The sequence below is a fragment of the Bubalus bubalis genome, chromosome 4, assembly GCF_019923935.1.
Source record: "Bubalus bubalis isolate 160015118507 breed Murrah chromosome 4, NDDB_SH_1, whole genome shotgun sequence".
Taxonomy (NCBI): Eukaryota; Metazoa; Chordata; class Mammalia; order Artiodactyla; family Bovidae; genus Bubalus; species Bubalus bubalis.
The window spans coordinates 89,822,868-89,848,839 of NC_059160.1; the positions used below are offsets into that span (position 1 = coordinate 89,822,868).

Genomic DNA, 25,972 nt, shown 5'->3' on the forward strand with positions numbered 1-25,972 from the left:
GAAAAAGATGGGCCATGAGTTTCAGTACCCCTCTTGCAAATTCCACTCAGTAAAACAATGCTCTGCGTGACCCACCCGTCTGGGAGAGCCGTTAGTTTTTGAGTTAAATCCTTGTGAAGAGCCTACACCTCCTGTCACCCCAGGGACTTGGCAAACTATTCCTTTCAAACACACTCAGCACTCTCGCTTAGAGGAGATATGATTCCATCTCATTCAGTGTCCAGTGATGTTTTGACAGCTCTCATAGATCTGGCCTAGGCATGTTCCTCTATCCACCCCCCTTCTAAGTGGGATATCCACATATAAAAACTCTCTCGCATTAGACCACAGGCTCTTTTAGGAAAGGCATCATGTCTCTCCTAACAGACTACGGTTTCCAAGTGAGGATTTAATTTTTCTCCCAAGGAAGAAATTATATTTTGCAGCAGCATCAGGCCCTGTAACAAAGGTGTTACCCAAATGACTTTTGGTTGGTGAAATCAGTCATAGAATAAGATCTTGGATCCTATTGGTTTAGGTCTCATTCTTTAGTATGAAGTTTCCTATTAACCAGGGTTATATGAAGAGTTGACGCATTGGAAAAGACTCTGATGCTGGGAGGGATTGGGGGCGGGAGGAGAAGGGGATGACAGAGGATGAGATGGCTGGATGGCATCACTGACTCGATGGACGTGAGTCTCAGTGAACTCCAGGAGTTGGTGATGGACAGGGAGGCCTGGCGTGCTGCAATTCATGGGGTTGCAAAGAGTCGGACACGACTGAGCGACTGAGCTGAACTGAACTGATATCATCCCATTCCTACACTGTATGGGAAGGCAGAATTGTGGAAGAATTACTCACACATTCCTCTTTGTTCCTACTTTGCACTTTTCTGTTTTAGCACTTACCATCAGGTTATAGTTATTTAATAGCTTTCATCCTCCATTACAACTGGATACTCTACTTGAGGATAGTGATCTAGTTTTATTCTGTGTAAGTGGCCCACCCCTAGAACAATGTCTCTTACTCATTGGGTGGTCAGTGAAAAGAGAGCAGATATTTGGATGGTCTGCTTCTATTTGAATCTTTGAAAGTAGATGCAGTAGTAAGCAACATGTTGTGTAGTGCCCTAACTAGTTGGATGACCTAATCTGTTTCTTTAGATCTGTAAATGATGTGGTTGGATTAGCTTAGACACTATTAATCAAGGGTCAGTGGGCTCTAGAGGATTTTTGGCCCTTCCACTCCATCCAAAGTTAAAAACCAAAGGACCAGATAGATGACTTTGCAGAGGTCTACCTGTACTGCCACTCCAACAACAAACCCGTGGGGACCAAAATTACATTATGCCTGTGGTGTCTATACAGTCCCATATACACTCTCTGGCTTGTGGTTGGTGCCTGGCTAGAGCCCCTTTATACTTGGCCCTCAAAAGAGAACATGGGGACAGACTCTGATTAACCTTTTCAATGCTGATTCAATGATCACCCTCTAGCCACTCCTGACCAGTTGGCAGTGGGGTGAGTGCTTCATACATGGAGGAAACTGGCTAGAAAGGTGCACAAATATTAAGAAGATGGTTCTGGCCCTGGGGTGCTTGGGAATCTAACCTCGAAAAAGAGTGTTTAACAGATTCGATGGGCAATGTGACTGACCACAGCCGTGTAGAGGGATGCAGACAACCGAGTAGACCAGAAAACCGACACAGAAATGGACTTGGTGTATCTGGTGAATGTGGCAGCGAACCCTCAACTTGCTCCCAAAGCTATCTTGCACCAGGCCAGGGACACGCATCCTCCCGCCACCACCCCGCAGCAGCCCCTACGGATTCCCAGGAGGCTGAGCGGCAAAGAAGTCCGGACGTCCGGGCGTTTCCCACAGCTGGTGGTTCTGAAATAGCCTTCTGGAATAAAACTCGGGACGGGAAGGAGGTGAAATGGAAAGTGGTGTTAAGTCGTCGGGGAGAAGTCGTAGCGCCAAAAGGAGAGCCGTCTGGGAGACAAGAGTCCGGGCGGGGATCCAGAGAAAAGCCCCTCAAGCGGAGCCCCTTGAGGCGGCCGCCTTCGGCAACCTCCGGGGGAGTTTCGGCTCTTTCCGGCAGTTCCAGCTCCGGCCCTCTACTCCCAGCGCGCGCTGTCACCCCCACCCAACGCTGCCCGGCTCTTTCTGGGACTCGCCATTCTGCACGCGGCTGCGAGCTCGTGTCCCACACCCGTCCCGACTCCCATCTAGTTTGTTCTCCAACCCACTCTTCCAATCCCTTCCCTGCATCGTTCTTACCGATTCTCGGCGACGCCCGAGCTTCCTCAACTCGGGCGCGCGATCCACAGGGCGGTGTGAGGCGCGAGGGACCCGGTAGCGGGAGGAGCTGTAACCCGACGGACAGGAGGCCACCTCTCGCCCCGCGCCTTTCCGCGCGCGGGTCTTCGGCTCGCGGGGCCGCCTCGCGCCCGGGCCTCACTCGCGGGCCGGTTGGCTGTAACGGCCTCGAGCTCGGCGCGCCGGGTTCGCGCTGGCGCGAGCACGCGCCCTGTGCGCTGGCTAGCCGGCGCGCACGCGCCCGAGCGGACTGCGGGGCGGGGCGAAGAGCTCGAACCCCAGCGAGGTCGGTGTGGATCGGCTGGCACTCAGGCCCCCAGCCGCGGCTGCGATTCCCAGCCCGCCGCCCGGCCGAGGAGGGAAGCAGAGAAAGGGGCGGTGGGGGCGGGGCGGCGTCCGGCTCCGGGAGAGCTGGGGGAGGAGCGCGACGGCTGCAGCTCTAGAAGAGGAGGAGGCGGCAGCGGAGGAGCTCCTTTCGTCTTCTCAGACCCCAGAGCGTCCGGGACGCAGAGCCGGAACTGGGAACGCGGCGACTGCGGGGGCCCGGGATAGGTGAGGCTCTGGGTGCCGGTGGAGGGGTGGAGGAGGGATGAAGCGGGGCACGGAGGTGCAGAGAGCGGGCTTGAGGGAAGGCACACGGGGAGGGAGCAGTTGTTGGGGGTTGGGGTACCGAGAGTAGGGGACGTGAACCCTTTGAGACCTAGAGTGCCCAGATGGTGAAAGGTTTCTGGGGTCAGTGAGGCGGTCCGAAGCACACGGTTCCGAGTTGAGGGGTTTCCAGAGGCATAGGCCGGGGAAACAATGGAGTGAGGGGGGACTCTGATGTGAGCGTGTGTGGGGTACTGGGTTTTAAGAAACAACGAGAGGTCGAAAGAAATGAAAGAATCGATCATTTGGTGTGAGAAGTACAGTGAACTGGAAATTCATCGCAAATGCGTAAGGTCATCTACGTGGGTCTCCGAGGTCCTTAGGATTTGGGGGGCAAAGTGGGATTTGAAAATGAGAGAGAGGAGGGCATTCTTGGAATTGGGGTGGGGTGGGGAGCGGGAAACGGGACGGAAAATATAGCCAAGAGGGGCAGACACATAAAATAGATGTGGTTTGGGTTTGAATTAAAGCAGAAGAATAAGTCCAGTTAGAGAGTATAGGTTAGGTGGACTGGAGTGGCATTTTTCTCCTAATTCATCCAGGATGACTGGGTTCTTTTAGAAGGTGGATTTTTCTCTGGCATGTCCCTCTGCTAAGGAGTACAGCTGCTCTTTTAATAATTTGGTTATCATTTATATGTTTATTTCCCTTCCCTAAATTACAGGTATGTAATTTACCTGCGGTTGATGAAGCAGGAGAGGACAGGTCACTAGAAACAGGCATCTTGCTTTGAGTTTGGTAATTGATAATGCAGAGTTTAGGGTGTTTGGAGGAGAACCAAGAGTTTGTTCATCGAAAGGTGAACAGCCTTGATAAAATCTGAGTTATCTGTACTTTGTTAGAATTAACAGTTTCTCACTGAGAAATGATCATGTACCATCTGCTACTGGTTTTATGATTATGGGAGAGAGTTTGGTTTTGTCACCAGAAATTCCTGATGCTGATTTCAAATTATCAGGCTATTTTGTACCTTCCAGTTTGAATTCAGGTGATTTGAAAATATTGTGGGGAAGTATTTCGGCAGTTATGTATGATCTTTGCATTTCCTTGATACTTGGATTTCCAGATCAAATTTTGGATGATGCTAGATACAAGATTGCTGATTTTGAAATTGTAATTACCATTATGTGTTCATAAATAGTCCATATTAAGCCTTTTATTTTGAGGCATTAAGTTTTGCTGACTCATCTAAGATTTCTGGAAATTTTTCAGTTTATATTTCTCAGCTTGGCCTCAGATAGTAGCATTAGGCTATTTTATAAAGGTCCAAAAAGAATGATCTAAACTGTGACTTTTCTTCTGTTATAAAAACTGAACAAAGCAAGAAATGAGTGCCGTTTCCTTATTAGTGATAATGAAGTGCTAAGATTGCTTTCCACGTATCATCTCATTTAATTCTCATAATCATTTCCTGTTTTATAAATTCAGAGATTAAGTAACTTAATAAGGTCACAAAACTAGTAGTAAACTGAATTCATACCCATTCTGTTTGGACACTCCTTTAAGTGTTCCATGTTGTTCTACCTGCTTTTTCCTCCTGATCTTGGTTGTAGTATGAACAGCATGAATTGGTTGAAACCTGGTCTGGCACAGTGATCTAGACAAAGATTGGGTTGATGGGCTACATCTGCAGAGTTTATTGAAGGTTTATTGCCCCTGTGATTTAACAGATCTTCTGGGGTCCAGATAATGGGCAAAAACATCCTCTTGCTAAGGATTTGTCCTGTGAGCACACTTAATTTTCTGCTTAGTCTAGTGTACTGCTGAAGTACTGTGCATACGTGGCACTCTTCCTTGTGGAAGTCAAGACAGCCAGTTGTGGAGCCAAAACCAATTAACTCTGGAAAACAATCAAAAACTGCTGAATGCTCAAGTGCCCTCCAAGCACCTGTTGAGTCCACAGTTGGTACTGGCATTATCTCTAAATATAGACAGGATCCTCTTAGAAACCAGGAGTAAAACTTCTAGAACCGAGAGACACAGCTGGGGCCTGAGGGAGGAGCCAGAGGTTAATGGCCAAAACATCAGCGTAGCCTGTGGAGGCTGATCCAGGAGCAGGAAAGGCTACAGATACTAGTGAATTGCAGGAGGTGAGGGAATTTTTATTTGTTGAGCAGTTAGGTATTCTAGGGACTGACTGAACTCAGTGTATTTTATATACGTTACTTTATTAGGTCTTCAAATAATCCTATAAGGTAAGCATTATCCTCATCTTTCAGATGAGGCTTGGAAAAGGTTAAGTAACTTTGTAATGGTGGTGAAAGAAATTTATATTTTTGTTATATTGCTACTTGCAGTTTCCATTGTAGAGACACCATATTAAGACTGGAAAATTAAAGTCACTCTTTAGGATCCACTGTGCTGCTTTGTTAGAAGTAAAACTGATTGTCTTGCTGCTTACATTGGAGACTGGAAGGTAAAGCTTATATTTTTCTGATTTAAATATTGGAAAGGGAAGCCCATTCATTATTTAGCAAATGTCCTCCTATAGAATATAGTTCACCTTCTAATATATCTTCCTATCATACGCCAGTGATATGATACTGATATATAAATCTGTAGTATATGAAAATGCCATGTCCATTCCTCCTGTTCTGAGGTCTTGACTTTCAGGCAGGTTATCTAGGCTCAGAGGATGACAGTGAAGCATGCCTGTTGCAGACTCTTAGCACTTTTTCTTGATGTTTTTGCCTCAAAGATTTGATCATCATTCTTGCTTGGTTACTTAAAAAAAGTTGTGATAAGATATACGTAACATCATTTAAACCACTTTTTCAAGTGTACAGTTCAGTGGCATTAAATCCATTCATACTGCTGTGAAACCATCACCACCATTCAGCTCCAGAACATTCTTATCGTCCCAAACCAAAATTCCTGTTAAAGAATGACTCTTCATTCTTCTTTTTCCCCAGCTTCTGGCAATCACTATTGCACTTTTCTGTCTCTAGGAATATGATTATTCTAGGTACCTCACATAAGTGGAATTATATAGTATTTGTCCATTTGTGTCTGGCTTATTTCACTTAGCAAATTGTCTTCAAGGTTCATCAGTGTTTTAACCTTGTCAGAAATTCATTCCTTTTTAGAGCTGAATAATATTCCATCGTATGCATATACCACATTCCCTTTATCCATTCGTCTATAAATGGACACAGGTTGTTTCCACCTTTTGGCCATTGTGAGTAACGCTGCTGTGAACATTAGTGTACGAATACCTGTTCAATATCTGTTCATATGATAATCCTGTGTTTAAGTTTTTGTGGCAGTTTGGTTACTTTTTTATATATAATTTTACTTATTTATTTTTTGGTGGTGCAGGGTCTTCGTTGCTGCATGGGCTTTTCTCTAGTTGGAAGGATCAGGGGCTACACTCGAGCTGCAGTGCTCGGGCTTCTCATTGCAGTGGCTTTGTTGCAGAACACGGGCTCTAGGCATGTGAACTTCAGTAGATGTAGCACCTGGGCTCAGTATTTGTGGCTCCTGAGCTCAAGATCACAGGCTCAGTAGTTGTGGCCGATGGGCTTTGTTTCCCTGAGGCATGTGGGATTGTCCCTGACTAGGGGTAGAACCGTACTTTCTGCATTGGCAGGTGGATTTTTTACCTTCCCTGAGCAACCAGGGAAGCCCAAGTTTGGTTCCTTTTAAATGGTGATTTTATTGTGTGTTCACCTGAAGGTAGTACTTGACCTTATGTTTGAGGGCTGCTGTTTTCCTCTACTGACTTTTTCTGTCCAGTTTGCAGGACACTTGCACAGGAAATGATTTGTCTAGTTTTTATGGCTCTCTCTTAGCTTCTGTCTAATTATATTTATGTATCAAGACATCTAGCAAGCACCTTAAAATAGAGTTCAAGTTAGCAATAAAAGTATTTTTGAAAATCTTGTAGGAGCTTTAGTTGATGAAGAAAATAGGAGTTTCTGTTTTAAAGTATGAAACGTATCCAGTGTGGAAGGGACCATTTGTTATACACAAGGTTTTTTTAGTCATACCTATAACTGTGGATGATCATCTTAAGAATGTTATTTGTATATATATTTGAAAAATCAGGTACTTCCCTGGTGGTCCAGTGGCTAAGACTCCATACTCCCAATGCTGGGGACCCAGGTTCAACCCCTGGTCAGGGAACTAGATCCTACATGCTGCAGCTAAGAGCTCACATGCCATAACTAAAGATCCCGTGTGCTGCAAGTAAGACCTGGTGCAGCCAAAATATAAATAAATATTAAAAAAGAAAAATGTGTCAGTAGTGTAGATCATCTTCAGTTCACTTTGCTGCCTTTGGTTGAAAATTTTAGGGTACTTTTTTCATTTCAGAATATTTTATATATATGTTGTTGTTGTTCAGTCACTCAGTCGTGTCCAGCTCTTTGTGACCCCATGGACTGCAGCACGCCAGGTTTCCCTGTCCTTCACCATCTCCCGGAGTTTGCTCAAACTCGTGTCCATTGAGTCAATGATGCCATCTCATCCTCTGTCACCCCCTTCTCCTCCTGCCCTCATTCTTTCCCAGCATCAGAATCTTTTCCAATAAGTTGGCTCTTCGAATCAGGTGGCCAGAGTATAGGAGCTTCATCATCAGTCCTTCCAATGAACATTCAGAATTGATTTCCTTTAGGATTGACTGGTTTGATCTTGCTGTCCAAGGGACATGTATGAGCTGCTAGTTATTGCTTACCTTCTATATCCTTTATTAATTGAAAAGAGTTTGAGTGCTACTATATGCTTTAAATATTTCAGGAAGGTAACTGTAATGCAGGAAGTACTGTTTGAGTCGATTTTTTTCTCCCTCCCTTCATATATTTGAGAGAGACAGAGTTGTCACATAGTACCAAATATAGTAGATTGAAATAGCTGCAGGCTGACAGTGAACTGTCTCTTAGGATGGGTCTAACCTCCAATTTCATTTTTTCTAATTGTCACAAGGAGGTTAATTATGCCTGCATCTTGCTTCTTGAGATTATTGGGTTACAAAGGGACTTCAGGCTCACATAAACCATTTTCTGGGAGCCTCTTTCGGAATCTTAGTGAGTTTACACTTACCGTGGATGTGGTGTGTTGGTTCTGAAATATCTCCAAAAGATTTAAAGTTTTGGACATTAACTTTAAATATCCAAACACTTTAGGTTGCTGGATATAAGGATTGGCCAGAGGCCAGCATTTACTCTTCATGTTCAGATTTACCATGGTGGCTGATTGTGTTGGATTCCTGAAATACACATGCATCTTCTGCACTGACTCTGCAGCAGCCCCAGGCCTTAAAATGTTCTGTAGGATCTGAGAACATAGCCACCAGCTTAAGGCCTCTGCAGTCGTTGTCCTATGACTAATTTGTGGTTAGGAGTTCCACAGCGATTCTTACTAGTGCAAACCCTAAATGACAACCTTAGATTGTTGGTTAGGATTTTTTTATATTACTTAATTAGCAAAATGACACTATTACTGGTTGTGGAGTATGTGTTTGTGTCTATGTGTTCTTTAGAGTTGGTTACAGGGTGTTGGGATTGAGGAGAAGGAGGTTTGTGATGAAGCCATTGTAGGATTATAGATGGGTCATGTTAGATAAGTGAAGATATCTTTTGTACTTGAAGATGCTGCCAGTGATGTTACTTCTTATTGACTTGTATAGAACTGGAAAGGCCTATTTGTAAAACCAGCAGTCTTTGCTCTCTTGAGTACATGTGATCTGTCCAGTAGCAAATGATTTGCTTCTGTTTTAAGGTTACCATCAGTAGAGCAATGCATGTGTGCTCAGTCATTGAGTTGTGTCCAACTGTTTGCAACTCCATGTACTGCAGCCCACCAGCCCTCTTTCCATGGGATTTTCCAGGCAAGAACACTGGAGTGGGTTGCCATTTCCTCCTCCAGGGGATCTTCCTGACCCAGGGATTGAACCCCCATCTTCTGCATCAGCAGGCAAATTCTTTACCATTGAGCCACCTGGAAAGCCCAGTAGAGCAGTACTTTAAATTATCTACTTAGTCTCTGATTACAACATGCAGTGTGATCAGCCCACTTCTGGCTCTTCTTGGTATTTTCTACTGTTACATTGATTAAAAATGTGCACTAGTGTGTGGTGGAAGTGACTCTCAGCTGACTTTGGTTAATAACCTCTTATATCTTTATATAAAGTAAATTGCCATCATAGCCTACCTGCATGTCCTGCACAAGCCTTCAGGATAAGGATCTCATCATTAGAGGCTCCCTCACATTTGATGGGAACAGTGAAGCTTATTTATAACTATGATGGAATGACAGGAAATTAAGGCATTATAGGACCTGAATGGTCCTATAAGGTGGTACTGTGGTACAGAACCACCAAAGACTGAGTCAGCCATTTAGCTCAGATGCAAAGTTGATGTTTTGTTACATCTTACCAGTCAGTACACACTTGGTTTCTTGAGAAGACTATCTAATTCTTTGTTAAGTTGACAGTACTTTAAACAAAGCTTTGTTGGGTAATCATTTTCACCTCTTTCACTATTCAAAGCTTGTATTTTATGGAGGTCTTTTTTTGTTTTTAATTTTTTGGCCATGCCACATGGCTTTCAGGATCATAGTTCCCTGACCAGGGCAGTGGTCCTGAACTGACCATAGTTCTCCAGCCCTAGCAGTGAAAGCGCTGAGTCCTGTCTACTGAACTGCCAAGGAATTCCTTGAAGATCTTTTAAAAGTTGTTTGACATTTGTCATTTGTCTGCCAGCCCATAATGTTATGATGATGCAGTAAGTTAGACTACGCAGTATTGTTATGTGATGTTATTCTCCAGTTGCGGTGAGTGGAGCTTACTCCCTCGTTGTGATGCGTGTGCTTCTTGTTGCAGTGGCTTCTCCTGTTGTGGAGCAGAGGCCCTAAGGCATGTGAACTTCAGTGGTTGTGGTGCACGGGCTTAGTTGCCCCATGGCGTGTGGAAGCTTCCCAGATCAGAGATCCAACCCATTCCCCTGCATTGGCAGGCAGATTCTTAACCACTGGACCACCAGGAAAGTCCCTGGAATAAAATTTTAATTGTTGGGGAGAAGGGCTATAAAGGTCCTACTTGCTATCAACATTAAGAAAAAAAGAGCAAAAATCTGGCTCTGAATCTCTGCTGTTCTGTCTAGTACTCCCTCTGTGAATTTGGTCAAGTAATTTCTCTGAGCCTGTCTGTGTTTCTGAATCTGCACAGGATTGTCAGGACTATTGGATTTTTTTTCTTTTTTTTCCTGAAATGAAGTCCACAATGCGTAAGATTAACTCTTTTAAAGTATACAGTTCAGTGGTATTTAATAAATTCACTGTGTTGTACAATCATCACTCTATATAGTTCCAGAACTGTTACATCAACCCCAGAGGAGGCCGTATACCCATTATGCAGTCTCTCCTCACTCTTCCCTCCAACCCCCCGCGCCATCTCTGTTAACCACCAATCTCTGCTAATTTACATGTTCTGGATATTTCAAGTAAAAGGAATCATGTAATATGTGATTTTTTGTGTGTGGCTTCTTTGATGTAACAGTGTTTTCAAGGTTCATCCATGTTGTACTGTGTGTCAGTACTTCATTCATTTTTGTAGCTGAATACTATCCCACTATATGGATATATCATATTTTGTTTATCCATTTTTTTCTGTTGATGGGCAGTTGTTTCATTTCTGCCTTTTGGCTGTTATGAGTAATGCTGCTTTGAATATTCATGTACCATTTTTTGTTTGAATACCTGTTTTCAATTCTTTTGGGTTTATTCCTGAGGGTGGAATTGCTGAATCACGTAGATTTCTTTTTGGGGAACTGCCATACTGTTTTCCACAGAGGCTATACTATTTTACATTCTCACCAGTAGTGCACGAGGGTTCCAGTTTCTCCACATCTTTGCCAATACTTGTTATTTTCCTTTTTTTCTTTGATTATAGCCATCTTTGTAGGTATGAAATGGTATTGTGGATTTTATTTGCATTTCCTTACTAATGACTGGTGATGTTTAATATCTTTTCATGTGCTTATTGGTCTTTTGTGTATCTTCTTTGGAGAAATGTCTATTTAAGTCCTTTGCCTGGTTTTAAATTAGATTGTCTTTTTGTTGAGTTATGACTGTTGATTTTTAATAGTTATGTAACACTTAGATCAGTGAGTACACATAGTAGGCACTTAATATTATAATTATTTTTGGTACATGTGACCTGAGTTGGAGGGAAATGTTGCATAGCTTTTCCAAATAGGAGTGGCAGGCAAAAAAAAACTATCATTTGCTGTCAATAAAAGTTAGATTGTGGTAGTGTTGATAATTTACTTTGGATCGATGCCCCCAAATCAAGAAATTAGGAAGACATATGCATAAAATCAGTTTATCTTTGGCAGAAATCAGTGTTTCTTTAATGTTTAGTTTATTCGTAAGAACTTCATAGACAACGAAAAAGTCCTAAATGTAGTACTTGGATGCAATCTCAGAAATGACAAAGTGATCTCGGTTCATTTCCAAGGCAAACCATTCAGCCTCACAGTAATCCAAATCTGTGCCCCAACCACTGATGCTGAAGAAGCTGAAGTTAAATGGTTCTGTGATGACCTACCAGACCAAAAAATTATGTTGTTTTCATCATTAGGGATTGGAATGCAAAAAGTAGGAAGTCAGGAGATACTTGGAGTAACAGGCAGGTTTGGTCTTGGAATACAAAATGAAGCAGGGCAAGGGGTTATAGTTTTGTCAAGAGAATACATTGGTCATAGCAAACACACTCTTCCAACAACACTAGAGATGACTCTATGCATGGCCATCACCAGATGGTCAATACTGAAATCAGATTGATATATCCTTTGTAGCCAAAGATGGAGAAGCTCTATGTAGTCAGCAAAAACAAGAGCTGAAGCTGATTGTGGCTCAGATCATCAACTCCTTTTGCAAAATTCAGGCTTAAATTGAAGAAAGTAGGGAAAACCACTAGACCATTCAGGTATTGTTGTTGTTGTTCACTCACTCAGTTGTGTCCAACTCTGCTACTCCTGGACTGCAGACCATTCAGGTATGAACTAAATCAAATCCCTTATGATTATACAGTGGAGGTGACGAATTGACTCAAGGGATTAGATCTGGTAGACAGAGTGCCTGAAGAACTATGGATGGGAGTTTGTAACATTGTACAGGAGGTGGTGACCAAAACTATCCTCAAGAGAAAGAAATACAAGAAAGCAAAGTGGTTGTCTGAGAGGGGCTTACAAATAACTGAGAAAAGAAGAGAAGCTAAAGGCAAAGGAGAAAGGGAAAGATATACCCACCTGAGTACAGAGTTCCAGAGAATAGAAAAGAGAGAGAAGAAAGCCTTCTTAAGGGAACCATGCATATAAATATAGGAAAACAATAGAATGGGAAAGACTAGAGATCTCTTCAAGAAAATTGGAGATACCAAGGAAACATTTCATGCAAAGATGAGCAAAATAAATAGCAAGGACCTGGCAGAAGCAGGAAAGATTAAGAAGACATGGCAAGAATATACAGAAGAACTATACAAAAAAGATCTTAATGGTCTGGATAACCATGATGATGTGGTCACTCACCCAGAGCCAGACATCCTGGAGTGTGAAGTCAAGTGAGCCTTAGGAATCATCACTGTGAGCAAAGCTAGTGTAGGTGATGGGATTCCAGTTGAGCTATTTCAAATCCTAAAAGATGATGCTGTTAAAGTGCTGCACTCAATATACCAGCAAATATGAAAACTCAGCAGTGGCCACAGTACTGGGAAAGGTCAGTTTTCATTCCAGTCCCAAAAAAGGCAATGCCAGAGAATGTTCAAACTACCATACAGTTGTTCTCATTGCACATGATCCTTCAAGGTAGGCTTCAATAATACGTGAACCAAGAACTTCCAGATGTTCAAGCTGGATTTAGAAAAGGCAGAGGAACCAGAGATCAAATTGCCAACATCCACTGGATCATAGAAAAAGCAAGGGAATTCCAAAGAAAAAATCTGCTTCTGATTACACTAAAGGTTTGACTGTATAGATCATAACAAACTGTGAAAAATTCTTAAAAGAGATGGGAATACCAGAGCACCTTACTTGTGTCCTCAGAAACCTGTATGTAGAACAAGAAGCAACAGTTAGAACCAAACATGGAACAATGGACTGGTTCAAAATTGAGAAAGAAGTACGTCAAGGCAGTATATTGTTGCCCTGCCTATTTAATTTATATGCAGAACGCGCATGTGTGCTAAGTCACTTCAGTTGTGTCCGACTCTTTGCAACCTATGGACTGTAGCTCACCAGGCTCCCTTGTCCATGGGATTCTGTAGGCAAGAATACTGGGATGGGTTGCCATGCCCTCCTCCAGGGGATCTTCCCAACCTAGGTGTTGAACCAGTCTTTCTTCCATCGCTTGCATTGTCAAGCGGGTTCTTTACCACTAGTGCCACCTGGGAACCCCATATGCAGAGTATATCATGCAAAATGCCAGGCTAAAAGACTCACAAGCTGGAATCAAGATTACCAGGAGAAATGTCAACAATCTCAGATATGCAGATGACACCACTCTTACGGCAGAAAGCAAAGAGGAACTGAAGAGCCTCTTGATGAAGAAGAAAGAGTAAAAAGCTGGCTTAAAACTCAACATTTAAAACACTAAGATCATGGCATCCAGTCCCATCATTTCATGGTAAATAGCTGGGGTAAAAATAGAAACAGTGACAGATTTTATTATTGGGGGCTCCAAAATCACTGCGGACGGTGACTGCAGCCACGAAATTAAAAGATGCTTGCTCCTTGGAAGAAAAGCTATGACAAACCTAGCCAGCATATTAAAAAGCAGAAACATCACTTTGAGGACAAAGGTTTGTGTAGTCAAAGCTATGTTTTCTCCAGTAGTCAATGTAGGGATGTGAGAGTTAGACCATAAAGAAGTATTGGACCAGTGCCGAATTGATGCTTTTGAATTGTGGTGCTGTGGAAGACTCTTGCGAGTCCCTCAAACAGCAAGGAGCTCAAACCAGTCAATCCTAAAAGAAATCAATCCTGAATATTCCTTAGAAAGACTGATGCTGAAGCTCCAGTACTTCGGCCAACTGATGCGAAGAGTCGACTCATTGGAAAAGACCCTGATGCTGGAAAGGTTAAGGGCAAGAGGAAAAGAACGACAGAGGATGAGACGGTTGGATGGCATCACTGACTCAATGGACGTGAGTTTGAGCAAATTCTGGGAGATAGTGAAGGACCAGGAAGCCTGGTGTGCCACAGGCCATGGGGTTGCAGAGTCAGGTAAGACTTGGTGACTGAACAACAACAATTAATATAAAGCATTGGGCTTCCCAGGTCAATCAGTGGTAAAGAACCTGCCTGCCAATGCAGGAGATTCAAGAGACATGGGTTTGATCTCTGAGCTGGGAAGATCCCCTGTAGTAGGAACAGGCAACCCGCTCCAGTACTCATGCCTGAAAAATTCCATGGACAGAGTAGTCTGGTGGGCTACAGTCCATGGGGCCACAAAGAGTTGGATACGACTGAGTGACTAAACACACACACACAGACATAAAGCGTAAATGTCATCTAGTCACAGTGTGTTAGTTGTTCAGTCCTGTCCAATTCTTTGCGACCCCATGGACTGTATGTAGCCCACCAGCCTCTTCTGTCCCTCTGTCCATGGAATTCTCCAAGCAAGAATACTGAAGTGGGTAGCCATTCCTTTTTTCAGGGGATCTTACCAACCCCAGCATCCAACCCTTGTCTCTTGAGTATCCTGCATTGGCAGGAGGATTTTTTATTGCTGAGCTACTGGGGAAGTTATAGCTGAAATTTAGATCATCTTTCTTCATTCTGCCCTTTGTGAGACATTTGGTATAAGTGCTGTAAACTGGATCAGGGTATCCTACTTTTTATACTGAATGGTATGCAGTTGGTGTATCATTGTTTTTATGCATATTGCAGCTTGGCTTTATGGGGTGGTCAAAAGAAGAAGATAGAATAGGAGATCAATATAATTATTAATTTAGAATCTTACCCTATGGTCGGGATTATCCATCTAGAACGGATGAATATATTTGCCAGGTTTGTGGATAGATGTATTCGATTCATTATATCATGATGTGGAGTAGGGGTAATTGCTTTAGGCAGAACATACTGTGTATAAGTCGAAGCTTGATTATTTTCTTGAAAAAGGCAAAAAGGGTGTACACTTTCAGGAAGTGGTGATTATTCAAATCCGTCCTATAGTCCCAAGCTTTATTCTTTAGGCCTCATCTCTGAAGCCTCCTATCTTTTGTGATACCTCTGTGTCTTGGCCCGTTACCTGAACTCTGCCTGGAATGCATTGTAGTAAGTCTGTTGGGAGGAATTCTTGACTTTCTGAAGTCTCTTAGGCAAATCAAACACTTTTCTTTTGGGCTTTTAAATCTGTAACATACTTTTAGAATAGCACTTATATCATGTGTGCTCTGCATAGTCAGTGGTGTCCGACTCTTTGTGACCCTGTGGACTGGAGCCTGCTAGGCTCCTCTGTCCATAGGGATTCTCCAGGCAAGAATACTGGAATGGGTTGCCATGCCCTCCTTGAGAGGATCTTCTTGACCCAGGGGTCGAACCCAGGTCTCCCACATTGCAGGCAGATTCTTTACTGTCCGGGCCATTAGGGAAGCCCTGTACTTACAAAATGTACATTAAATTTTTAAAAATCAGTGCATCCACATGGTAAAATCTGTGCATGCACAAAATTAAAGAGTTCAGAAGTAAATGGCAAAAATAGTTTTTCCAGTTCTCTTTTCCCTGAAGAAAGCTGCGGGTAGTACTTCCTGGAAGTTTGTCCTTCCAGGGTTATTCTTTGCTGATATAAGAATTTTTATAGTGTATGAAAGGCTCACTTTTTCCTTATTTTTTACTGCAAAGTAATTTATAAATATTGAAAAAATTCACACACTATAGAAATATGTAGAGTGAAAGATTTCCTTTACCTTGATCCTTAATCCTTGTCCTTCCCAGTAATAACTCACCTCCCCATTTACATTCCTGTCTCAGAGGTAATCCTGTTATAACCCTATTGTGAACCTTTTCAGATTATTCCACTTATGTTTACATAGGTATATAAAATATTTTTTGTATGGTTATTTTATGATATTTTATATACTGTTCTATAGCTTCCTCTTAACATGTTTTGGAGATTTTTTTTCACATCAGTATGTACAGATCCAGTAATCTAGGTTGCTAGATCACTTCTAGCAACCTAGAAAAACACTCATATATGTCCCACAAGCCTATAAAAAAAGGACTCACTGTGACTTCTCTGGTGGTCCAGTATTAAGAATCTGCCTTCCAATGCAAGGGACATGTGTTCAATCCCTGGTCAGGGACCTAAGATCCCACATGCCATGGGGTAACTAAACCTGCATGCCACAGCTGCTGAGTCCACTCGCTCTGGAGACTGCGCCACAGCTAGAGAGAAGCGCCAGCACCACAACGAATGATCCCTATGTGCTGCAACTAGGACCTGATGCAGTCAAATAAATAAATTTGTTTTTAAAGTATTCACTGAAGCACTGTTAGAAACTACAACAGATAGATGTATACAGGTATCTATATACCTCCATATATATCTATAGGTCTACATATATTTCCATCAAGTGGGAAATGGTTAAAAAAAACAAGATGGGGAACATGTGTATACCTGTGGTGGATTCATGTTGATATATGGCAAAACCAATACAATATTGTAAAGTTAAAAAATAAAATTAAAAAAATAAAATTTCAGATATATATGCAAATAAAGACCAAAATATAAATCGGAAAAAAAAAACAGTATATGTATATTATGGGATGAATATCATGCAGAGGTTAAAAGAATAAAAGAAAAGCCCGGCATTTCTCATGATGTACTCTTAAGTAGAGAAATGCTGGGCTGGATGAAGCACAAGCTGAAATCAAGGTTGCCAGAAGAAATATCAATAACCTCAGATATGCAGATGACACCACCCTTATGGCAGAAAGCGAAGAGGAACTAAAGAGCCTCTTGATGGAAGTGAAAGAGGAGACTGAAAAAGCTGTCTTAAAACTCACCAGTCAAAAAACTAAGATTATGGCATCTGGTCCCATCACTTCATGGCAAATAGCTGGGGAAACAACAGAAACGGTGACAAACTTTATTTTCTTAGGCTCCAAAATCACTGCAGATGTTGACCGCGGCCACAAAATTAAAAGACACTTGCTCCTTGGAAGAAAAGCTATGACCAACCTAGACAGTGTATTAAAAAGCAGAGACATTACTTTGCCAACAAAGGTCCGTCTAGTCAAAGCTATGGTTTTTTCCAGTAATCCTGTATGGATGTGGGAATTGGACTATAAAGAAAGCTGAGCGCCGAAGAATTGATTCTTTTGAACTGTGATGTTGGAGAAGACTCTTGAGAGTCCCTTGCACTGCAAGGAGATCCAACCTGTCAATTCTAAAGGAAATCAATCCTGAATATTCATTGGGAGGACTGATGCTGAAGCTGAAACTCCAATACTTTGGCCACCTGATTCGAAGAACTGACTCATTGGAAAAGACCCTGATGTTGGGAAAGATTGAAGGGAGGAGGAGATGGGGAGGACAGAGGATGATATGGTTGGATGGCTTCACTGACTCAATGGACATGAGTTGAAGCAAGCTCTGGGAGTTGGTTATGGACAGGGAAGCCTGGCATGCTGCAGTCCATGGGGTCACAAAGAGTCAGACACGACTGAACTACTGAACTGAACTGAACTCTGCATATAAGTTAAATAAGCAGGTTGACAGTATACAGCTTTGACATACTCCTTTCCCAATTTGGAACCAGTCTGTTGTTCCATGTCTGGTTCTAACGGTTGCTTCTTGACCTGCATACAGGTTTCTCAGGAGGCAGGTAAAGTGGTCTGGTGTTCCCATCTGTTTAAGAATTTTCCACAGTTTGTTGTGATCCACACAGTCAAATGCTTTAGCATAGTCAACGAATCAGAAGTAGATGTTTTTCTGGAATTCCCTTGCTTTTTCTATGATCCAGTGGATGTTGGCAATTTGATCTCTGGTTCCTCTGCCTTTTCTAAAGCCAGCTTGAACATCAGGAAGTTCTCGTTTCACGTACTGTTGAAGCCTGGCTTGGAAAAGTTTGAGCATTACTTTGATAGCATGTGAAATGAGTGCAGTTGTGCAATAGTTTGAACATACTTTGGCATTACCTTTCTTTGGGATTGGAATGAAAACTGACCTTTTCCAGTCCTGTGGCCACTGCTGAGTTTTCCAAATTTGCTGGCATACTGAGTGCAGCACTTTAACAGCATCATCTTTTAGGATTTGAAATAACTCAGCTGGAGTTCCATCACTTACACTAGCTTTGTTTGTAGTGATGTTTCCTAAGGCCCACTTGACTTCATATTCCAGGATGTCTGACTCTAGGTGAGTGATCACACCATCATGGTTATCTGGGTAATTAAGATCTTTTTTGTATAGTTCTGTGTATTCTTGCCACCTCTTCTTAATATCTTTTGCTTCTATTAGGTCCATACCATTTCTGTCCTTTATTGTGACCATCTTTGCCTGAAATGTTCCCTTGGTATCTCTGATTTTCGATATCTCTAGTCTTTCCCATTCTATTGTTTTCCTCTAATTCTTCGCATTGTTCACTTAGGAAGGCTTTCTTATCTCTCCTTGCTATTCTTGAAATTCTGCTTTCAGATGGGTATATTTTTCCTTTTCTCCTTTGCCTTTAGCTTCTCTCCTTTTCTCAGCTATTTGTAAGGCCTCCTCAGACAGCCATTTTTCCTTTACTTTTTCTTGGAGATGGTCTTGATCATCTCCTCCTGTACAATGTCACGAACCTCCATCCATAGTTCTTCAAGCACTCTATCAGATCTAATCCTTGAATCTATTTGTCACTTACACTGTATAATCATAAGGGATTTGATTTTGGTCATGCCTTAATGGCCTAAAGGTTTTCCCTACTTTCTTCAATTTAAGTCTGAATTTTGGAATAAGGAGTTCATGATCTGAGCCACAGTTAGCTCTCGGTCTTGTTTTTGCTGACTGTATAGAGCTTCTCCATCTTTGGCTGCAAAGATTATAATTAATCTGATTTCTGTATTGATCATCTGATGATTTCCACGTGTACAGTCATCTCTTGTGTTGTTGGAAGAGGGTGTTTGCTATGACCAGTGTGTTCTCTTGGCAAAACTCTGTTAGCCTTTGCCCTGCTTCATTTTTTATTCCAAGGCCAAATTTACCTGTTACTCCAGGTATCTCTTGACTTCCTACTTTTGCATTCCAGTCCCCCATGAGGAACAGGACATCTTTTTTGGGTGTTAGTTCTAGAAGGTCGTGTAGGTCTTCATTGAATCGTTCAACTTCAACTTCTCCAGCATTACTGGTTGGGGCGTAGACTTGGATTACTGTGATATTGAATGGCTTGCCTTGGAAATGAACAGAGATCATTTTGTCATTTCTGAGATTGCACCCAAGTACTGCACTTCGGACTCTTGTTGACTATGAGGGCTACTCCATGTCTTCTAAGGAATTTTTGCCCACGTTGTTAGATACAATGGTCATTTGAATTAAATTCGCCCATTCTGGCCCATTTTAGTTCACTGATTCCTAAAATGTCGATGTTCACTGTTGCCATCTCCTGTTTGACCACTTCTAATTTACCTTGATTTATGTACCTAACATTCCAGGTTCCTATGCAGTATTGCTCTTTACAGCACTGGACTTTACTTTCACCACCAGACACATCCACAACTGGGTGTCGTTTCTGCTTTGACTCACCCTCTTCATTACTTCTAGAGCTGTTTCTCTGCTCTTCTCCAGTTGCATGTTGGGCACTTGCCAACCTGGGGGGTTCATCTTTCAGTGTCATATCTTTTTGCCTTTTCATACTGTTCTTTAGTTTCTCAAGACAAGAATACTGAAGTGCTTTTCCATTCCCTTTTCCAGTGGACCACGTATTGTCAGAACTCTCCACCATGACCTATCCATGTTGATGGCCCTACATGGCATGGCTCATAGTTTCACTGAGTTAGACAAGATTGTGATCCATTTGAAAAATTTTGGTGAGTCTTGCCAACTTGCTTTTTTTTAGAAAACATTTTTTTTTATTTTGAAATAATTTTATATTTACAGAAGAATAAAGATAGTAGATAGAGTTCTCATAAACCTTTTCTCTAGTTTCCCCTACTGTTAACATCTTCCATAACTATAGTGTATTTATGAAAACTGAGAAATTAACATTAGTATAATAGTATTAAACTGTAGACTTTATTTGGACTCAGTTTTTCTATTTATATTAAAAAGTCCTTGCGTCCAGTCCAGGATCCCACATTGCAATTAGCCATCATTTCTCTAGTGTCCTCCCATCTGTGACAGTACTGTATTGGATACTGGACGTTTGCTAACGATTTCAGGCACTCGCATCACCAAAAAAATGGTAGCTATGTGAGAAAATATGTTAATTAGCTTTATTATAGTGATCACTTCACCATAATATACCATATATATGCATATCAAAATATCCTGTTGTACAAAACTAATTAAAAATTTAAAAGAATTCCCCTCCCCAGGATCAGGACTCCTTGTCCTACCCTCCCTCCCAACAGCCACACCCTCACCTCCTGGATCTATCTGTCTGCTATCTACCAGGCCTAACTTCACAGTCCAATTCCCACATCCATACATGACCACTGGAAAAACCATAGCCTTGACTAGACGGATCTTTGTTGGCAAAGTAATGTCTCTGTTTTTCAATATGCTATCTAGGTTGGTCATAACTTTTCTTCCAAGGAGTAAGCGTTTTTTAATTTCATGACTGCAGTCACCATCTGCAGTGATTTTGGAGCGCCCCCCCCCCAAAAATCTGTAAGTAGCTGGGTTTAAAAAAGTCAGTCTGACAACATTGTAAATCAACTATCTCCTCCCACCCCAATTTTTTGAAAAGCATATATAAAAAAATCAGTCTGGTAATCTGTCTTTTGATAAGTTTAGTGTTTTCATTTTTAATGTGATTACTGATAGTTTGGGCTTCCCTGGTGGCTCAGAAAAGAATCTGCCTGTAATGCGGGAGTCCCAGGTTTGATCCCTGGGTTGGAAAGATCCCCTGGAGAAGGGAATGGCAACCCACCCTAGTGTTCTTGCCTGGAGAATTCCATGGACAGAGGAGCCTGGCAGGCTACAGTCCATGGGGTCACAAAGAGTCGGACACGATTGTGTAACTACACTTTTCACTGATAGTTTAAGATTTATTTATGCCGTTTTAGTTTATACCTTTTTTTAAAGCCATGTTTCTTATTCTCATGTGTGTTCTTTTTTTTCTTCTACTGATTTTTCAAGTTGAACACTTTATGTATTTTTCTTTTTAGGAATTAACCCTTAAATTTTTAACATGCACGTATATTGAACTCTAAAATTAGTTTCTTTGCCTTCCTGAGCAATACAAGAATCTTAGGATGCTTTAAATCCCATTCCTTCTCTATACTCCAGTCTTTATTTTATTGTTTGATAGTTTTACCTTAAGTCTTGCATACTGTGAAATATTTCAGATACACAGATAAAAATAGAGAATAATATGAAAACACTTGTGTACTTAGCCACAGTGCTTTGTCTCATCGTAATTATGCCATTTGCTTCATATCTTTTTTTAATTGACTTTTTTTATCGTGGATATTTTCAACATTCCACACGTGTGGAAGAATATCATGAATTCCTATGTACCCTGATCTAACTTTAGCAAAAAAGGTCTAACGACCTTTTTTCAATTCTTAGTTTCATCTGTTTATCTGACTCCTCTTGATCAGTGGGTTTGGGTATGGTAAACACAAGCCATCCTTTTCTAAAAAAAAGTTCTCCATGAGCCTTTCATATAATGGTTTTAACAGTCATTGATGATTGTTGCTTAGATCTGTTCTTTTCTTAAGGCTTGCAAAACCGTGGTTTTTAAATGCTATTATTATTCTGTATTAATTAGCTGGAATCCTTCTATAAAGAATTTTCCTTCTTTAACTCTTTGATTACTGTGAAGCATATGGTTTATGCAGGAGAGGCAGAATAAATGTTTTGGTTTTTTCTCTTCATCAATATTTAGCATAGTCAAATGAGTTAGTGCCCTACTAAAGTTCAGTAGTGTGACCAGTGAGGTTTTTTTGTTAGATTATGGAATTAATGGATTTTAATGTATTTAATATGTTTCAGGAACTGTAGACATTATTTGTATTGTAGTTCATATTGTCCTATCTTAGTCTAAGTGGGAACTCACTTAAGTTGACTCCTTATAGTAAGACCCCAATAGTGTTTGACAGCTTTCTTGCTTTTAGGCACAAGAAATATCCTAGGCTCATCTGTTTATTTCCTTCCGTTAACATGGCATCAGCCATTTCTCTAAGAAGCCCTGATTTCTCTTATTGTAAATGGTGTTAACAGACCACACTTTAGGCATCAGATTTTTTTTTTTTTTAAGCATGACAATTAGGTCATTCTCCTTTCTTCTCCAGAAGTAGCCAAAATAACATATGCAGTGATATTAGTCCCCTGCATGCTTTAAAAATTTGCACTGTGAATATATACTCAAGCTAGAGAGAAGAGTATTCTATTGGTTACAAGATGCATATCCCTCTCATTTAATCTCTGAATTTGTGATGTGTTTTATAGTTGCTGTGCTGTGCTTAGTCGCGTCTGACTCTTTGTGACCCCATGGACTGTAGCCCACCAGGCTCCTCTGTCCATGGGGATTCTCCAGGCAAGAATACTGGAGTGGGTTGCCATGCCCTTCTCCAGGGGATCTTTCGAACCCAGGTCTCCTGCACTGCAGGCAGATTGTTTAAATCTGAGCCGCCTGGGAAGCCTGAGAATACTGGAGTGGATATTCTGTTCCTTCTCCAGGGGAACTTCCCAAACCAGGAATTGAACCAGGGTCTCCTGCATTGCAGGCGGATTCTTTACCAGCTGGGCTAGCCAGGAAGCCTGTTTTACAGTTGATTAGAGTTTAATTGGCAAAGTTTTTTCTTAATGGTTTGTAAGATAATGATGTGTCTTAATTGTCACTTCTTAGATTGAAGAAAAACAATATTTTATTTAAGCTTTGTAAAAATAGCAATTTGCCTTTCTTGCTTAGCATGGTTTTTGAGATTTGTCTTTTTTTTTTTTTTACTTTTGCCTGTAATTAGTTATTATTAATTATGCACTAAGCATCTGCAAACTCACTACCCAAAAGAAATGTGAGGATCTTGACAATATCCTACAACTAACTATATGATCTTTTTTCCTGTATCTCTTGACTCTGTTCACAAGATAGCATCATCCTGAAACTGCTTTGATCATTCCATTGTTTTCCTTTTGTTTTTTTAACATTAACCTTTGGTCTTGAGATAATTCTAGATTCACACGCAGTTGTAAGAAATAACACACAGCGATCCTATCTGTGTCCCTTCTTTAAATGTAACTCTAAGTTTTCTGCAAGTGTTTAGTTTTGTGGCTATACATTTTAAAATTCATTTGCCTGTTAATAAGAAGAAAGTAGGGAAAACCACTAGACCATTCAGGTATGACCTAAATCAAATCCCTTATGATTATACAGTGGAAGTGAGAAATAGATTTAAGGGCCTAGATCTGATAGAGTGCCTGATGAACTATGGACTGAGGTTCGTGACATTGTACAGGAGACAGGGATCAAGACCATCCCCATGGAAAAGAAATGCAAAAAAGCAAAATGGCTGTTTGAGGAGGCCTTACAAATAGCTGTGAAAAGAAGAGAAGCGAAAAGCAAAGGAGAAAAGGAAAGACATAAGCATCTGAATGCAGATCCAAAGAATAGCAAGTAGCGATAAGAAAGCCTTTCTCAGCGATCAATGCAAAGAAATAGAGGAAAACAATAGAATGGGAAAGACTAGAGATCTCGTCAAGAAAATTAGAGATACCAAGGGAACATTTCATGCAAAGATGGGCTCGATAAAGGACAGAAATGGTATGGACCTAACAGAAGCAGAAGATATTAAGAAGAGGTGGCAAGAATACACAGAAGACCTGTACAAAAAAGATCTTCACGACCCAGATAATCACGATGGTGTGATCACTCACCTAGAGCCAGACATCCTGGAATGTGAAGTCAAGTGGGCCTTAGAAAGCATCACTACGAACAAAGCTAGTGGAGGTGATGGAATCCCAGTTGAGCTATTTCAAATCCTGAAAGATGATGCTGTGAAAGTGCTGCACTCAATATGCCAGCAAATTTGGAAAACTCAGCAGCGGCCACAGGACTGGAAAAGGTCAGTTTTCATTCCAATCCCAAAGAAAGGAAATGCCAAAGAATGCTCAAACTACCGCACAATTGCACTCATCTCACACGCTAGTGAAGTAGTGCTCAAAATTCTCCAAGCCAAGCTTCAGCAATACATGAACTGTGCACTTCCAGATATTCAATCTGGTTTTAGAAAAGGCAGAGGAACCAGAGATCAAATTCCCAACATCCGCTGGGTCATGGAAAAAGCAAGAGAGTTCCAGAAAAACATCTATTTCTGCTTTATTGACTATTCCAAAGCCTTTGACTGTGTGGCTCACAAGATACTGTAGAAAATTCTGAATGAGATGGCAGTACCAGACCACCTGACCTGCCTCTTGAGAAACCTATATGCAGGTCAGGAAGCAACAGTTAGAACTGGACATGGAACACTAGACTGGTTCCAAATAGGAAAAGGAGTAGGTCAAGGCTGTATATTGTCACCCTGCTTATTTAACTTCTATGCAGAGTACATCATGAGAAACGCTGGGCTGAAAGGAGCACAAGCTGGAATCAAGATTGCCGGGAGAAATCTCAGTAACCTCAGATATGCAGATGACACCACCCTTATGGCAGAAAGTGAAGAAGAACTAAAAAGCCTCTTGATGAAAGTGAAAGAGGAGAGTGAAAAAGTTGGCTTAAAGCTCAACATTCAGAAAAGTAAGATCATGGCATCCGGTCCCATCACTTCATGGGAAATAGATGGGGAAACAGTGGAAACAGTGTCAGACTTTATTTTTTTGGGCTCCAAAATCACTGCAGATGGTGACTGCAGCCATGAAATTAAAAGACGCTTACTCCTTGGAAGGAAAGTTATGACCAACCTAGATAGCATATTCAAAAGCAGAGACATTACTTTGCCAACAAAGGGCTGTCTAGTCAAGGCTATGGTTTTTCCAGTGGTCATGTATGGATGTGAGAGTTGGACACTGTGAAGAAAGCTGAGCGCTGAAGAATTGATGCTTTTGAAGTGTGGTGTTGGAGAAGACTCTTGAGAGTCCCTTGGACTGTAGGGAGATACAACCAGTCCATCCTAAAGGAGATCAGCCCTGAGTGTTCATTGGAAGGACTGATGCTAAAGGTGAAACTCCAATACTTTGGCCACCTCATGGGAAGAGTTGACTCATTGGAAATGACCCTGATGCTGGGAGAGATTGAGGGCAGGAGGAGAAGGGGATGACAGAGGATGAGATAGCTGGATGGCATCACCAACTCAATGGACGTGAGTTTGAGTGAACTCCAGGAGTTGGTGATGGACAGGGAGGCCTGGTGTGCTGTGATTCATGGGGTCGCAAAGAGTCGGACACAACTGAGCGATTGAACTGAACTGGACTGAATGTTAAGCAATTGTTAACATTGCTTGTTGTTAGCAGTTTTTAACCATTACAAACAGTGTTGTAGTGAGTAGAGTTTATGGGTCTCAGGATTGTGCATGTGAGGTACCATCAAATTTTGCTTTCCAAAGAGGTTGTTCTAATGTATGTACCCTTTACTAGTGTATAAGAATTCCTTCCTCATGCCAATCTATAATTTTATTGGTTCTTTACAACTTTTGCTGATGTTGTGTGTGTCGTACTATTTTATATTTAAAATTGTAGTCTCTCAATTGTTAGTGAGTTTGAGAATATTTTTTAAATATTTATTTATTTATTTGGCTGTGTGTGCCTGATCTTAGTTGCGACATGCAAGATCTTACATTGTCATTGCAGCATGTGGGATCTTTAGTTGCAGCTTGCAGATTCTTCGTTGGGGCGTGTGGGATCTAGTTCCCACACCATGTATTGAACCCAGGCCACCTGCATTGCGAGCAGGGAG

The 25,972-nt window shown here is 41.6% G+C and overlaps 1 protein-coding gene across 5 annotated transcripts in view; it reads left to right on the forward strand.

The window, feature by feature from the left end:
* Window positions 1–1,926: 1,926 nt before the first annotated feature.
* SPATS2 (spermatogenesis associated serine rich 2) overlaps window positions 1,927–25,972 on the forward strand; it is a 159,302-nt gene continuing 135,256 nt past the window's right edge. For 2 of the 5 annotated variants that reach the window (XM_025284091.2, XM_025284092.2), the window contains exon 1: window positions 1,927–2,850. The gene's annotated coding sequence lies outside the window, so the exon portion shown is untranslated. Of the gene's footprint in view, window positions 2,851–19,830; window positions 19,947–25,972 lie in introns of all 5 variants that reach the window. The other 3 variants (XM_025284088.2, XM_025284087.2, XM_006075812.4) reach the window with 3 other exon arrangements.